This window comes from Lissotriton helveticus, chromosome 1_2, assembly GCF_964261635.1.
Source record: "Lissotriton helveticus chromosome 1_2, aLisHel1.1, whole genome shotgun sequence".
In the NCBI taxonomy this organism is placed as follows: Eukaryota; Metazoa; Chordata; class Amphibia; order Caudata; family Salamandridae; genus Lissotriton; species Lissotriton helveticus.
The window spans coordinates 323,681,015-323,697,237 of record NC_136058.1 but is presented as its reverse complement, the minus strand read 5'-3'; the positions used below and the strand labels follow the sequence as shown (position 1 = coordinate 323,697,237).

Below are 16,223 nucleotides of genomic sequence, written 5' to 3'. Positions count from 1 at the left end.
GCTGAAGTATGATTGTTTTGGGCCAAATTACGGTGGAAAAACATTTCTACATACCACTACAATTCGGTATTTGGAAGGTACACCCAAACACCCCTTTCAAGTACCTTCGATTTAATACATCAGAAAAGGCCACAGAAAAAGCCACTTTGTGATTGCAAATGGCATTATTTTTCAGACCAGCCTTTTTGCAACTGCAACGAGGGTTCGAACATCGTGCACGTAGGCAGAGCTTTTAAGGAGAAATTAAATAGTTGCTATGTTGTACAAAAATGAAGTGCTTCAAACAAACACATACTTTGGATGCACAGAGAAGAGGTGGAATATAGGTAAGACTGAGGACACAGGTGAAATGAGAAATAGATTGACTGCATCGCTGCACAGTATTCTAAGCCATTTCTTTAGTGCGATTCAAGAAAGCACCAAACAGTATAACAAATTTGTCAATTGGTTTCATAGTCCATTCCCTTTGTTTAGTGCTGTGAAAGGAAGAGCCAAATTCCAAAATAGATCAATGATGTTTCAGAAATTTCCCCAAGGGAATACCAAGCCCTCAGTAAAAAATGCATTTACTCACAAGTTTTGAGCAGCGACACTGTAATGCTATTAAAGTGTAACATCCAAGGGAACACTGACTCTGTCAAAGATGATCCAAATGGAATTCATGAAAAGTCACAATTACAAACACCAGAATCAAAATAGTCTGAGGGGACACTCGGATTTGAACAAGGGACCTCTTGATCTGTAGTCAAATGCTCTACCACTGAGCTATATCCCCATCTGTTTGCCAAAATCAGAATGACAATATATCAGTACATCATGAAAGAGTGAGAGGATCATGCTAAGTTGTGCCAGAAAGTACAACCTTGAAACTGTGGAACAGGAGAAGTAGTTCATAATAATATTTATTAAAATAAAATTGGATCATTTAAAAAAAGAAAAAGATGTATATGTTTGATTGGTATTATATTTGAAACGGCAATGGTACATAGGACCAATGCCTGCACTTAAAATGTTTGTTTTGAAACATTCTCAAAGGGGAAGAGGTTTTTACTGGACACTTTATCATATGAGTTTTTTTTTTGCAGAGTTTTATATAGCGCGAACTAGACCCGAACTGAATCAGGTATCAGAGCCCTTTACATAGCACCAGTTACGTTACATGAGGACGAAGACACATTCATTTTTAGGCACAGGGAGATTACGTTTTTTGCCCAGAATCACAGGGGGTTTTGGCGTTGTTACTGAGACTCGAACCCAGATCCCCAGGTCCGAGGTCGAGCTCCTTAGCCGTTAGGCCAACTCCTCTCCTTACCACAATCACTGAGATGGTGGTGAAGTATGATTGTTTTGGGCCAAATTACGGTGGAAAAACATTTCTATGTACCACTACAATTCGGTATTTGGAAGGTACACCCAAACACCCCTTTCGAATACCTTCCATTTAATACATCAGAAAAAGCTATTTTGCGTTTGCAAATGGCCTGATTATTCAGACCAGCCTTCTTGCAAATGCAATGATAGTTCGTACATCTTGCACGTAGGCAGAGCTTTTAAGGAGACATTAAATAGTTCCTACGTTGCACAAAAATGAAGTGCTTCAAACAAACACATTCTTTGCATGCACAGAGAAGAGGTGGAACATATGTCAGACTGAAGACACAGGTGAAATGAAAAATAGATTGACTGCTTCGCTGCCAATTTTTATACGCCATTTCTTCAGTGCAATACAAGAAAGCAACAAACAGTATAACAAAGTTGTCAATTGGTTTCATAGTCCATTCCCTTTGTTTAGTGCAGTGAAAGGAAGAGCCGAATTCCAAAATTGATCAATGATGTTTCAAAAATTTCCCAAAGGGAATACCAAGCTGAGTGTTAAAAACTGCATTTACTCACAGGATTTGAGCAGGAAACACTGCAATGCTATTAAAGTGCAATATCCAAGGGAACACTGACTCTGTCAAAGATGATCCCAATGGAATTGATGAAAAGTCCCAATTACAAACAACAGAATCAAAATAGGGTGAGGGGACACCCAGATTTGAACCAGGGAACTCTTGATCTGCAGTCAAATGCTCTACCACTGAGCTATATCCCCAGCTTTTCAGTAAAATAAGAATGACAAAATATCAGTACATCATGAAAGAGTGTGAGGATCATACTAAGTTGTGCCAGAAAGTACAACCTTGAAACTGTGGAACAGGAGAAGTAGTCCTTAATATTATTTATTAAAGGAAAACTGGATCATTTAAAAAACAGATTTATTTGTTTCTTTGTTATTTTATTTGAATAGGCAGTGGTACATAGGACCAATGCCTCTACATACAATGATTGTTTTGAAACATTCTTAAAGGGGAAGAGGCTTTTACGGGACACCTTATCATTTGAGGATTGGTTACCACAGTCACGGAGATGGTGATGAAGTATGATTGTTTTGGGCCAAATTATGGTGGAAAAACATTTCTACGTACCACTACAATTCGGTATTTGGAAGGTACACCCAAACACCCCTTTTGAATACCTTCCATTTAATACATCAGAAAAAGCCATTTTGCGTTTGCAAATGGCCTGATTCTTAAGACCAGCCTTCTTGCAACTGCAATGATAGTTCGTACATCTTGCACGTAGGCAGAGCTTTTAAGGAGAAATTAAATAGTTCCTACGTTGCACAAAAATGAAGTGCTTCAAACAAAAACATACTTTGCATGCACAGAGAAGAGGTGCATGCAAGACACAGGTGAAATGAGAAATAGATTGACTGCTTCGCTGCCAAGTTTTATACGCCATTTCTTCAGTGCAATACAAGAAAGCACCAAACAGTATAACAAAGTTGTCAATTGGTTTCGTAGTCCATTCCCTTTGTTTAGTGCTGTGAAAGGAAGAGCCGAATTCCAAATTTGATCAATGATGTTTCAGAAATTTCCCAAAGGGAATACCAAGCAGAGTGTTAAAAACTGCATTTACTCACAGGCTTTGAGCAGGAAACACTGGAATGCTATTAAAGTGCAATATCCAAGGGAACACTGATTCTGTCAAAGATGATCCAAATGTAATTGATGGAAAGTCCCAATTACAAACGACAGAATCAAAATTGGGTGAGGGGACACCAGGATTTGAACCAGGGACCTCTTGATCTGCAGTCAAATGCTCTACCACTGAGCTATATCCCCAGCTTTGCAGAAAAATCAGAATGACAAAATATCAGTACATCATGAAAGAGTGTGAGGATCATACTAAGTTGTGTCGGAAAGTACAACCTTGAAACTGTGGAACAGGAGAAGTAGTCCTTAATATTATTTATTAAAGGAAAACTGGATCATTTAAAAAACAGATTTATTTGTTTCATTGTTATTTTATTTGAAGAGGCAGTGGTACATAGGAAAAATGCATCTACATACAATGATTGTTTTGAAACATTCTTAAAGGGGAAGGGGTTTTTACGGGACACCTTATCATTTGAGGATTGGTTACCACAATCACTGAGCTGGTGATGAAGTATGATTGTTTTGGGCCAAATTATGGTGGAAAAACATTTCTACGTACCACTACAATTCGGTATTTGGAAGGTAAACCCAAACACCCCTTTCAAATACCTTCCATTTAATACATCAGAAAAAGCCATTTTGCGTTTGCAAATGGCCTGATTCTTCAGACCAGCCTTCTTGCAACTGCAATGATAGTTCGTACATCTTGCACGTAGGCAGAGCTTTTAAGGAGAAATTAAATAGTTCCTACGTTGCACAAAAATGAAGTGCTTCAAACAAACACATACTTTGCATGCACAGAGAAGAGGTGAAATATATGTAAGACTGAAGACACAGGTGAAATGAGAAATAGATTGACTGCTTCGCTGCCAAGTTTTGTACGCCATTTCTTCAGTGCAATACAAGAAAGCACCAAACAGTATAACAAAGTTGTCAATTGGTTTCATAGTCCATTCCCTTTGTTTAGTGCTGTGAAAGGAAGAGCTGAATTCCAAAATTGATCAATGATGTTTCAGAAATTTCCCAAAGGGAATACCAAGCCGAGTGTTAAAAACTGCATTTTCTCACAGGCTTTGAGCAGGAAACACTGAAATGCTATTAAAGTGCAATATCCAAGGGAACACTGACTCTGTCAAAGATGATCCAAATGGAATTGATGAAAAGTCCAAATTACAAACAACAGAATCAAAATAGTGTGAGGGGACACCCGGATTTGAACGAGGGACCTCTTGATCTGCAGTCATATGCTCTACCACTGAGCTATATCCCCAGCTTTTCAGTAAAATCAGAATGACAAAATATCAGTACATCATGAAAGAGTGTGAGGATCATACTAAGTTGTGCCGGAAAGTACAACCTTGAAACTGTGGAACAGGAGAAGTAGTCCTTAATATTATTTATTAAAGGAAAACTGGATCATTTAAAAAACAGATGTATTTGTTTCATTATTATTTTATTTGAATAGGCAGTGGTACATAGGACCAATGCCACTATATACAATGATTGTTTTGAAACATTCTTAAAGGGGAAGAGGTTTTTACGGGACACCTTATCATTTGAGGATTGGTTACCACAATCACTGAGATGGTGATGAAGAACTATAGTTACTTACCTGTAAACAGGTGGTTCTCCAGTATTACTGTCTTTCATAGATTCACATGCCTGAATCATTCCCTGTCGTCGGAGTGGGAGTCCCACGGTACATAAAAAAGCAATAATATGCCATAATATATATAGCAAATATCAGAAGTAACAAACCAGAAAGTAAAGTAGCACCAGCTACAGTAAAAAAAAACTCCACACTCGTGACTATCTTAGTCATTATGTGTTAGTCCAAACTGCAGCCAATCAGGCGACAGCACCCACCAGAATGTTCTCCCCAGAGGCTCAGGCTCTCAGATTTTCTCGCACAGGAGTGAAACCCCCTAATGCCTGAGTGAGTCTCTGGGGGGAGGCGGGCAGGTTGCATGTGAATCTATGAAAGACACCAATACTGGAGAACCACCTGTTTAAAGGTAAGTAACTATTGTTCTTCTCCAGTATTAGGGGTGTCTTTCATAGATTCACATGCCTAAATCAGAATAGTATTTACAACAAGGGGTGGTGATGGACAGAGTCTCTGAATTAAGCAGAATACTCTCACCCAGTCAAGAGATCAGGGCTAGATCCAACACCGTTTTTTAGCTCATTGCACCATCCCAGTTTCAGAACCTGGCTGTATGCAAATTAGTCTGTCCCTGGCCCAGTGCATCATGGGAACAGGGCAGACCAGACTACAAAAGCCAATTCTTACACTGGGAAGGAAACAAGCTTCCGGGGACCGGTTTCTGGCATTTCAGCCGTCTTCGGCCCGGCTTGCTTGAATCCTGATGGTGCAATGAGCAAGGGACTCACATCTGAGTATACCCTTCCACGCTTATGGTGGACAAAAATATTTACAACAAGGGGTGGTGATGGACAGAGTCTCTGAATTAAGCAGAATACTCTCACCCAGTCAAGAGATCAGGGCTAGATCCAACACCGTTTTTTAGCTCATTGCACCATCCCAGTTTCAGAACCTGGCTGTATGCAAATTAGTCTGTCCCTGGCCCAGTGCATCATGGGAACAGGACAGACCAGACTACAAAAGCCAATTCTTACACTGGGAAGGAAACAAGCTTCCGGGGACCGGTTTCTGGCATTTCACCCGTCTTCGGCCCGGCTTGCTTGAATCCTGATGGTGCAATGAGCAAGGGACTCACATCTGAGTATACCCTTCCACGCTTATGGTGGACAAAAATATTTACAACAAGGGGTGGTGATGGACAGAGTCTCTGAATTAAGCAGAATACTCTCACCCAGTCAAGAGATCAGGGCTAGATCCAACACCGTTTTTTAGCTCATTGCACCATCCCAGTTTCAGAACCTGGCTGTATGCAAATTAGTCTGTCCCTGGCCCAGTGCATCATGGGAACAGGGCAGACCAGACTACAAAAGCCAATTCTTACACTGGGAAGAAAACAAGCTTCCGGGGATCGGTTTCTGGCATTTCAGCCGTCTTCGGCCCGGCTTGCTTGAATCCTGATGGTGCAATGAGCAAGGGACTCACATCTGAGTATACCCTTCCACGCTTATGGTGGACAAAAATATTTACAACAAGGGGTGGTGATGGACAGAGTCTCTGAATTAAGCAGAATACTCTCACCCAGTCAAGAGATCAGGGCTAGATCCAACACCGTTTTTTAGCTCATTGCACCATCCCAGTTTCAGAACCTGGCTGTATGCAAATTAGTCTGTCCCTGGCCCAGTGCATCATGGGAACAGGGCAGACCAGACTACAAAAGCCAATTCTTACACTGGGAAGGAAACAAGCTTCCGGGGACCGGTTTCTGGCATTTCAGCCGTCTTCGGCCCGGCTTGCTTGAATCCTGATGGTGCAATGAGCAAGGGACTCACATCTGAGTATACCCTTCCACGCTTATGGTGGACAAAAATATTTACAACACGGGGTGGTGATGGACAGAGTCTCTGAATTAAGCAGAATACTCTCACCCAGTCAAGAGATCAGGGCTAGATCCAACACCGTTTTTTAGCTCATTGCACCATCCCAGTTTCAGAACCTGGCTGTATGCAAATTAGTCTGTCCCTGGCCCAGTGCATCATGGGAACAGGGCAGACCAGACTACAAAAGCCAATTCTTACACTGGGAAGGAAACAAGCTTCCGGGGACCGGTTTCTGGCATTTCAGCCGTCTTCGGCCCGGCTTGCTTGAATCCTGATGGTGCAATGAGCAAGGGACTCACATCTGAGTATACCCTTCCACGCTTATGGTGGACAAAAATATTTACAACAAGGGGTGGTGATGGACAGAGTCTCTGAATTAAGCAGAATACTCTCACCCAGTCAAGAGATCAGGGCTAGATCCAACACCGTTTTTTAGCTCATTGCACCATCCCAGTTTCAGAACCTGGCTGTATGCAAATTAGTCTGTCCCTGGCCCAGTGCATCATGGGAACAGGGCAGACCAGACTACAAAAGCCAATTTTTACACTGGGAAGGAAACAAGCTTCCGGGGACCGGTTTCTGGCATTTCAGCCGTCTTCGGCCCGGCTTGCTTGAATCCTGATGGTGCAATGAGCAAGGGACTCACATCTGAGTATACCCTTCCACGCTTATGGTGGACAAAAATATTTACAACAAGGGGTGGTGATGGACAGAGTCTCTGAATTAAGCAGAATACTCTCACCCAGTCAAGAGATCAGGGCTAGATCCAACACCGTTTTTTAGCTCATTGCACCATCCCAGTTTCAGAACCTGGCTGTATGCAAATTAGTCTGTCCCTGGCCCAGTGCATCATGGGAAAAGGGCAGACCAGACTACAAAAGCCAATTCTTACACTGGGAAGGAAACAAGCTTCCGGGGACCGGTTTCTGGCATTTCAGCCGTCTTCGGCCCGGCTTGCTTGAATCCTGATGGTGCAATGAGCAAGGGACTCACATCTGAGTATACCCTTCCACGCTTATGGTGGACAAAAATATTTACAACAAGGGGTGGTGAAGGACAGAGTCTCTGAATTAAGCAGAATACTCTCACCCAGTCAAGAGATCAGGGCTAGATCCAACACCGTTTTTTAGCTCATTGCACCATCCCAGTTTCAGAACCTGGCTGTATGCAAATTAGTCTGTCCCTGGCCCAGTGCATCATGGGAACAGGGCAGACCAGACTACAAAAGCCAATTCTTACACTGGGAAGGAAACAAGCTTCCGGGGACCGGTTTCTGGCATTTCAGCCGTCTTCGGCCCGGCTTGCTTGAATCCTGATGGTGCAATGAGCAAGGGACTCACATCTGAGTATACCCTTCCACGCTTATGGTGGACAAAAATATTTACAACAAGGGGTGGTGATGGACAGAGTCTCTGAATTAAGCAGAATACTCTCACCCAGTCAAGAGATCAGGGCTAGATCCAACACCGTTTTTTAGCTCATTGCACCATCCCAGTTTCAGAACCTGGCTGTATGCAAATTAGTCTGTCCCTGACCCAGTGCATCATGGGAACAGGGCAGACCAGACTACAAAAGCCAATTCTTACACTGGGAAGGAAACAAGCTTCCGGGGACCGGTTTCTGGCATTTCTGCAGTCTTCGGCCCGGCTTGCTTGAATCCTGATGGTGCAATGAGCAAGGGACTCACATCTGAGTATACCCTTCCACGCTTATGGTGGACAAAAATATTTACAACAAGGGGTGGTGATGGACAGAGTCTCTGAATTAAGCAGAATACTCTCACCCAGTCAAGAGATCAGGGCTAGATCCAACACCGTTTTTTAGCTCATTGCACCATCCCAGTTTCAGAACCTGGCTGTATGCAAATTAGTCTGTCCCTGGCCCAGTGCATCATGGGAACAGGGCAGACCAGACTACAAAAGCCAATTCTTACACTGGGAAGGAAACAAGCTTCCGGGGACCGGTTTCTGGCATTTCAGCCGTCTTCGGCCCGGCTTGCTTGAATCCTGATGGTGCAATGAGCAAGGGACTCACATCTGAGTATACCCTTCCACGCTTATGGTGGACAAAAATATTTACAACAAGGGGTGGTGATGGACAGAGTCTCTGAATTAAGCAGAATACTCTCACCCAGTCAAGAGATCAGGGCTAGATCCAACACCGTTTTTTAGCTCATTGCACCATCCCAGTTTCAGAACCTGGCTGTATGCAAATTAGTCAGTCCCTGGCCCAGTGCATCATGGGAACAGGGCAGACCAGACTACAAAAGCCAATTCTTACACTGGGAAGGAAACAAGCTTCCGGGGACCGGTTTCTGGCATTTCAGCCGTCTTCGGCCCGGCTTGCTTGAATCCTGATGGTGCAATGAGCAAGGGACTCACATCTGAGTATACCCTCCCACGCTTATGGTGGACAAAAATATTTACAACAAGGGGTGGTGATGGACAGAGTCTCTGAATTAAGCAGAATACTCTCACCCAGTCAAGAGATCAGGGCTAGATCCAACACCGTTTTTTAGCTCATTGCACCATCCCAGTTTCAGAACCTGGCTGTATGCAAATTAGTCTGTCCCTGGCCCAGTGCATCATGGGAACAGGGCAGACCAGACTACAAAAGCCAATTCTTACACTGGGAAGGAAACAAGCTTCCGGGGACCGGTTTCTGGCATTTCAGCCGTCTTCGGCCCGGCTTGCTTGAATCCTGATGGTGCAATGAGCAAGGGACTCACATCTGAGTATACCCTTCCACGCTTATGGTGGACAAAAATATTTACAACAAGGGGTGGTGATGGACAGAGTCTCTGAATTAAGCAGAATACTCTCACCCAGTCAAGAGATCAGGGCTAGATCCAACACCGTTTTTTAGCTCATTGCACCATCCCAGTTTCAGAACCTGGCTGTATGCAAATTAGTCTGTCCCTGGCCCAGTGCATCATGGGAACAGGGCAGACCAGACTACAAAAGCCAATTCTTACACTGGGAAGGAAACAAGCTTCCGGGGACCGGTTTCTGGCATTTTAGCCGTCTTCGGCCCGGCTTGCTTGAATCCTGATGGTGCAATGAGCAAGGGACTCACATCTGAGTATACCCTTCCACGCTTATGGTGGACAAAAATATTTACAACAAGGGGTGGTGATGGACAGAGTCTCTGAATTAAGCAGAATACTCTCACCCAGTCAAGAGATCAGGGCTAGATCCAACACCGTTTTTTAGCTCATTGCACCATCCCAGTTTCAGAACCTGGCTGTATGCAAATTAGTCTGTCCCTGGCCCAGTGCATCATGGGAACAGGGCAGACCAGACTACAAAAGCCAATTCTTACACTGGGAAGGAAACAAGCTTCCGGGGACCGGTTTCTGGCATTTCAGCCGTCTTCGGCCCGGCTTGCTTGAATCCTGATGGTGCAATGAGCAAGGGACTCACATCTGAGTATACCCTTCCACGCTTATGGTGGACAAAAATATTTACAACAAGGGGTGGTGATGGACAGAGTCTCTGAATTAAGCAGAATACTCTCACCCAGTCAAGAGATCAGGGCTAGATCCAACACCGTTTTTTTAGCTCATTGCACCATCCCAGTTTCAGAACCTGGCTGTATGCAAATTAGTCTGTCCCTGGCCCAGTGCATCATGGGAACAGGGCAGACCAGACTACAAAAGCCAATTCTTACACTGGGAAGGAAACAAGCTTCCGGGGACCGGTTTCTGGCATTTCAGCCGTCTTCGGCCCGGCTTGCTTGAATCCTGATGGTGCAATGAGCAAGGGACTCACATCTGAGTATACCCTTCCACGCTTATGGTGGACAAAAATATTTACAACAAGGGGTGGTGATGGACAGAGTCTCTGAATTAAGCAGAATACTCTCACCCAGTCAAGAGATCAGGGCTGGATCCAACACCGATTTTTTAGCTCATTGCACCATCCCAGTTTCAGAACCTGGCTGTATGCAAATTAGTCTGTCCCTGGCCCAGTGCATCATGGGAACAGGGCAGACCAGACTACAGAAGCCAATTCTTACACTGGGAAGGAAACAAGCTTCCGGGGACCGGTTTCTGGCATTTCAGCCGTCTTCGGCCGGCTTGCTTGAATCCTGATGGTGCAATGAGCAAGGGACTCACATCTGAGTATACCCTTCCACGCTTATGGTGGAAAAAAATATTTACAACAAGGGGTGGTGATGGACAGAGTCTCTGAATTAAGCAGAATACTCTCACCCAGTCAAGAGATCAGGGCTAGATCCAACACCGTTTTTTAGCTCATTGCACCATCCCAGTTTCAGAACCTGGCTGTATGCAAATTAGTCTGTCCCTGGCCCAGTGCATCATGGGAACAGGGCAGACCAGACTACAAAAGCCAATTCTTACACTGGGAAGGAAACAAGCTTCCGGGGACCGGTTTCTGGCATTTTAGCCGTCTTCGGCCCGGCTTGCTTGAATCCTGATGGTGCAATGAGCAAGGGACTCACATCTGAGTATACCCTTCCACGCTTATGGTGGACAAAAATATTTACAACAAGGGGTGGTGATGGACAGAGTCTCTGAATTAAGCAGAATACTCTCACCCAGTCAAGAGATCAGGGCTAGATCCAACACCGTTTTTTAGCTCATTGCACCATCCCAGTTTCAGAACCTGGCTGTATGCAAATTAGTCTGTCCCTGGCCCAGTGCATCATGGGAACAGGGCAGACCAGTCTACAAAAGCCAATTCTTACACTGGGAAGGAAACAAGCTTCTGGGGACCGGTTTCTGGCATTTCAGCCGTCTTCGGCCCGGCTTGCTTGAATCCTGATGGTGCAATGAGCAAGGGACTCACATCTGAGTATACCCTTCCACGCTTATGGTGGACAAAAATATTTACAACAAGGGGTGGTGATGGACAGAGTCTCTGAATTAAGCAGAATACTCTCACCCAGTCAAGAGATCAGGGCTAGATCCAACACCGTTTTTTAGCTCATTGCACCATCCCAGTTTCAGAACCTGGCTGTATGCAAATTAGTCTGTCCCTGGCCCAGTGCATCATGGGAACAGGGCAGACCAGACTACAAAAGCCAATTCTTACACTGGGAAGGAAACAAGCTTCCGGGGACCGGTTTCTGGCATTTCAGCCGTCTTCAGCCCGGCTTGCTTGAATCCTGATGGTGCAATGAGCAAGGGACTCACATCTGAGTATACCCTTCCACGCTTATGGTGGACAAAAATATTTACAACAAGGGGTGGTGATGGACAGAGTCTCTGAATTAAGCACAATACTCTCACCCAGTCAAGAGATCAGGGTTAGATCCAACACCGTTTTTTAGCTCATTGCACCATCCCAGTTTCAGAACCTGGCTGTATGCAAATTAGTCTGTCCCTGGCCCAGTGCATCATGGGAACAGGGCAGACCAGACTACAAAAGCCAATTCTTACACTGGGAAGGAAACAAGCTTCCGGGGACCGGTTTCTGGCATTTCAGCCGTCTTCGGCCCGGCTTGCTTGAATCCCGATGGTGCAATGAGCAAGGGACTCACATCTGAGTATACCCTTCCACGCTTATGGTGGACAAAAATATTTACAACAAGGGGTGGTGATGGACAGAGTCTCTGAATTAAGCAGAATACTCTCACCCAGTCAAGAGATCAGGGCTAGATCCAACACCGTTTTTTAGCTCATTGCACCATCCCAGTTTCAGAACCTGGCTGTATGCAAATTAGTCTGTCCCTGGCCCAGTGCATCATGGTAACAGGGCAGACCAGACTACAAAAGCCAATTCTTACACTGGGAAGGAAACAAGCTTCCGGGGACCGGTTTCTGGCATTTCAGCCGTCTTCGGCCCGGCTTGCTTGAATCCTGATGGTGCAATGAGCAAGGGACTCACATCTGAGTATACCCTTCCACGCTTATGGTGGACAAAAATATTTACAACAAGGGGTGGTGATGGACAGAGTCTCTGAATTAAGCAGAATACTCTCACCCAGTCAAGAGATCAGGGCTAGATCCAACACCGTTTTTTAGCTCATTGCACCATCCCAGTTTCAGAACCTGGCTGTATGCAAATTAGTCTGTCCCTGGCCCAGTGCATCATGGGAACAGGGCAGACCAGACTACAAAAGCCAATTCTTACACTGGGAAGGAAACAAGCTTCCGGGGACCGGTTTCTGGCATTTTAGCCGTCTTCGGCCCGGCTTGCTTGAATCCTGATGGTGCAATGAGCAAGGGACTCACATCTGAGTATACCCTTCCACGCTTATGGTGGACAAAAATATTTACAACAAGGGGTGGTGATGGACAGAGTCTCTGAATTAAGCAGAATACTCTCACCCAGTCAAGAGATCAGGGCTAGATCCAACACCGTTTTTTAGCTCATTGCACCATCCCAGTTTCAGAACCTGGCTGTATGCAAATTAGTCTGTCCCTGGCCCAGTGCATCATGGGAACAGGGCAGACCAGTCTACAAAAGCCAATTCTTACACTGGGAAGGAAACAAGCTTCTGGGGACCGGTTTCTGGCATTTCAGCCGTCTTCGGCCCGGCTTGCTTGAATCCTGATGGTGCAATGAGCAAGGGACTCACATCTGAGTATACCCTTCCACGCTTATGGTGGACAAAAATATTTACAACAAGGGGTGGTGATGGACAGAGTCTCTGAATTAAGCAGAATACTCTCACCCAGTCAAGAGATCAGGGCTAGATCCAACACCGTTTTTTAGCTCATTGCACCATCCCAGTTTCAGAACCTGGCTGTATGCAAATTAGTCTGTCCCTGGCCCAGTGCATCATGGGAACAGGGCAGACCAGACTACAAAAGCCAATTCTTACACTGGGAAGGAAACAAGCTTCCGGGGACCGGTTTCTGGCATTTCAGCCGTCTTCAGCCCGGCTTGCTTGAATCCTGATGGTGCAATGAGCAAGGGACTCACATCTGAGTATACCCTTCCACGCTTATGGTGGACAAAAATATTTACAACAAGGGGTGGTGATGGACAGAGTCTCTGAATTAAGCACAATACTCTCACCCAGTCAAGAGATCAGGGTTAGATCCAACACCGTTTTTTAGCTCATTGCACCATCCCAGTTTCAGAACCTGGCTGTATGCAAATTAGTCTGTCCCTGGCCCAGTGCATCATGGGAACAGGGCAGACCAGACTACAAAAGCCAATTCTTACACTGGGAAGGAAACAAGCTTCCGGGGACCGGTTTCTGGCATTTCAGCCGTCTTCGGCCCGGCTTGCTTGAATCCCGATGGTGCAATGAGCAAGGGACTCACATCTGAGTATACCCTTCCACGCTTATGGTGGACAAAAATATTTACAACAAGGGGTGGTGATGGACAGAGTCTCTGAATTAAGCAGAATACTCTCACCCAGTCAAGAGATCAGGGCTAGATCCAACACCGTTTTTTAGCTCATTGCACCATCCCAGTTTCAGAACCTGGCTGTATGCAAATTAGTCTGTCCCTGGCCCAGTGCATCATGGTAACAGGGCAGACCAGACTACAAAAGCCAATTCTTACACTGGGAAGGAAACAAGCTTCCGGGGACCGGTTTCTGGCATTTCAGCCGTCTTCGGCCCGGCTTGCTTGAATCCTGATGGTGCAATGAGCAAGGGACTCACATCTGAGTATACCCTTCCACGCTTATGGTGGACAAAAATATTTACAACAAGGGGTGGTGATGGACAGAGTCTCTGAATTAAGCAGAATACTCTCACCCAGTCAAGAGATCAGGGCTAGATCCAACACCGTTTTTTAGCTCATTGCACCATCCCAGTTTCAGAACCTGGCTGTATGCAAATTAGTCTGTCCCTGGCCCAGTGCATCATGGGAACAGGGCAGACCAGACTACAAAAGCCAATTCTTACACTGGGAAGGAAACAAGCTTCCGGGGACCGGTTTCTGGCATTTCAGCCGTCTTCGGCCCGGCTTGCTTGAATCCTGATGGTGCAATGAGCAAGGGACTCACTTCTGAGTATACCCTTCCACGCTTATGGTGGACAAAAATATTTACAACATGGGGTGGTGATGGACAGAGTCTCTGAATTAAGCAGAATACTCTCACCCAGTCAAGAGATCAGGGCTAGATCCAACACCGTTTTTTAGCTCATTGCACCATCCCAGTTTCAGAACCTGGCTGTATGCAAATTAGTCTGTCCCTGGCCCAGTGCATCATGGGAACAGGGCAGACCAGACTACAAAAGCCAATTCTTACACTGGGAAGGAAACAAGCTTCCGGGGACAGGTTTCTGGCATTTCAGCCGTCTTCAGCCCGGCTTGCTTGAATCCTGATGGTGCAATGAGCAAGGTACTCACATCTGAGTATACCCTTCCACGCTTATGGTGGACAAAAATATTTACAACAAGGGGTGGTGATGGACAGAGTCTCTGAATTAAGCACAATACTCTCACCCAGTCAAGAGATCAGGGTTAGATCCAACCCCGTTTTTTAGCTCATTGCACCATCCCAGTTTCAGAACCTGGCTGTATGCAAATTAGTCTGTCCCTGGCCCAGTGCATCATGGGAACAGGGCAGATCAGACTACAAAAGCCAATTCTTACACTGGGAAGGAAACAAGCTTCCGGGGACCGGTTTCTGGCATTTCAGCCGTCTTCGGCCTGGCTTGCTTGAATCCCGATGGTGCAATGAGCAAGGGACTCACATCTGAGTATACCCTTCCACGCTTATGGTGGACAAAAATATTTACAACAAGGGGTGGTGATGGACAGAGTCTCTGAATTAAGCAGAATACTCTCACCCAGTCAAGAGATCAGGGCTAGATCCAACACCGTTTTTTAGCTCATTGCACCATCCCAGTTTCAGAACCTGGCTGTATGCAAATTAGTCTGTCCCTGGCCCAGTGCATCATGGGAACAGGGCAGACCAGACTACAAAAGCCAAATCTTATACTGGGAAGGAAACAAGCTTCCGGGGACCGGTTTCTGGCATTTCAGCCGTCTTCGGCCCGGCTTGCTTGAATCCTGATGGTGCAATGAGCAAGGGACTCACATCTGAGTATACCCTTCCACGCTTATGGTGGACAAAAATATTTACAACAAGGGGTGGTGATGGACAGAGTCTCTGAATTAAGCAGAATACTCTCACCCAGTCAAGAGATCAGGGCTAGATCCAACACCGTTTTTTAGCTAATTGCACCATCCCAGTTTTAGAACCTGGCTGTATGCAAATTAGTCTGTCCCTGGCCCAGTGCATCATGGGAACAGGGCAGACCAGACTACAAAAGCCAATTCTTACACTGGGAAGGAAACAAGCTTCCGGGGACCGGTTTCTGGCATTTCAGCCGTCTTCGGCCCGGCTTGCTTGAATCCTGATGGTGCAATGAGCAAGGGACTCACATCTGAGTATACCCTTCCACGCTTATGGTGGACAAAAATATTTACAACAAGGGGTGGTGATGGACAGAGTCTCTGAATTAAGCAGAATACTCTCACACAGTCAAGAGATCAGGGCTAGATCCAACACCGTTTTTTAGCTCATTGCACCATCCCAGTTTCAGAACCTGGCTGTATGCAAATTAGTCTGTCCCTGGCCCAGTGCATCATGGGAACAGGGCAGACCAGACTACAAAAGCCAATTCTTACACTGGGAAGGAAACAAGCTTCCGGGGACCGGTTTCTGGCATTTCAGCCATCTTCGGCCCGGCTTGCTTGAATCCTGATGCTGCAATGAGCAAGGGACTCACATCTGAGTATACCCTTCCACGCTTATGGTGGACAAAAATATTTACAACAAGGGGTGGTGATGGACAGAGTCTCTGAATTAAGCAGAATAC

At 45.6% G+C, this 16,223-nt stretch overlaps 2 non-coding genes across 2 annotated transcripts; both read right to left on the bottom strand.

Annotated features, from left to right (window-relative positions):
• Positions 1–703: 703 nt before the first annotated feature.
• TRNAC-ACA (transfer RNA cysteine (anticodon ACA)) lies at positions 704–775 on the bottom strand. Its single transcript has one exon. It is a non-coding gene; the product is annotated as a tRNA-Cys (tRNA).
• Positions 776–3,095: 2,320 nt separating this feature from the next.
• On the bottom strand, positions 3,096–3,167 carry TRNAC-GCA (transfer RNA cysteine (anticodon GCA)). Its single transcript has one exon. It is a non-coding gene; the product is annotated as a tRNA-Cys (tRNA).
• Between the last annotated feature and the right edge of the window lie 13,056 nt (positions 3,168–16,223).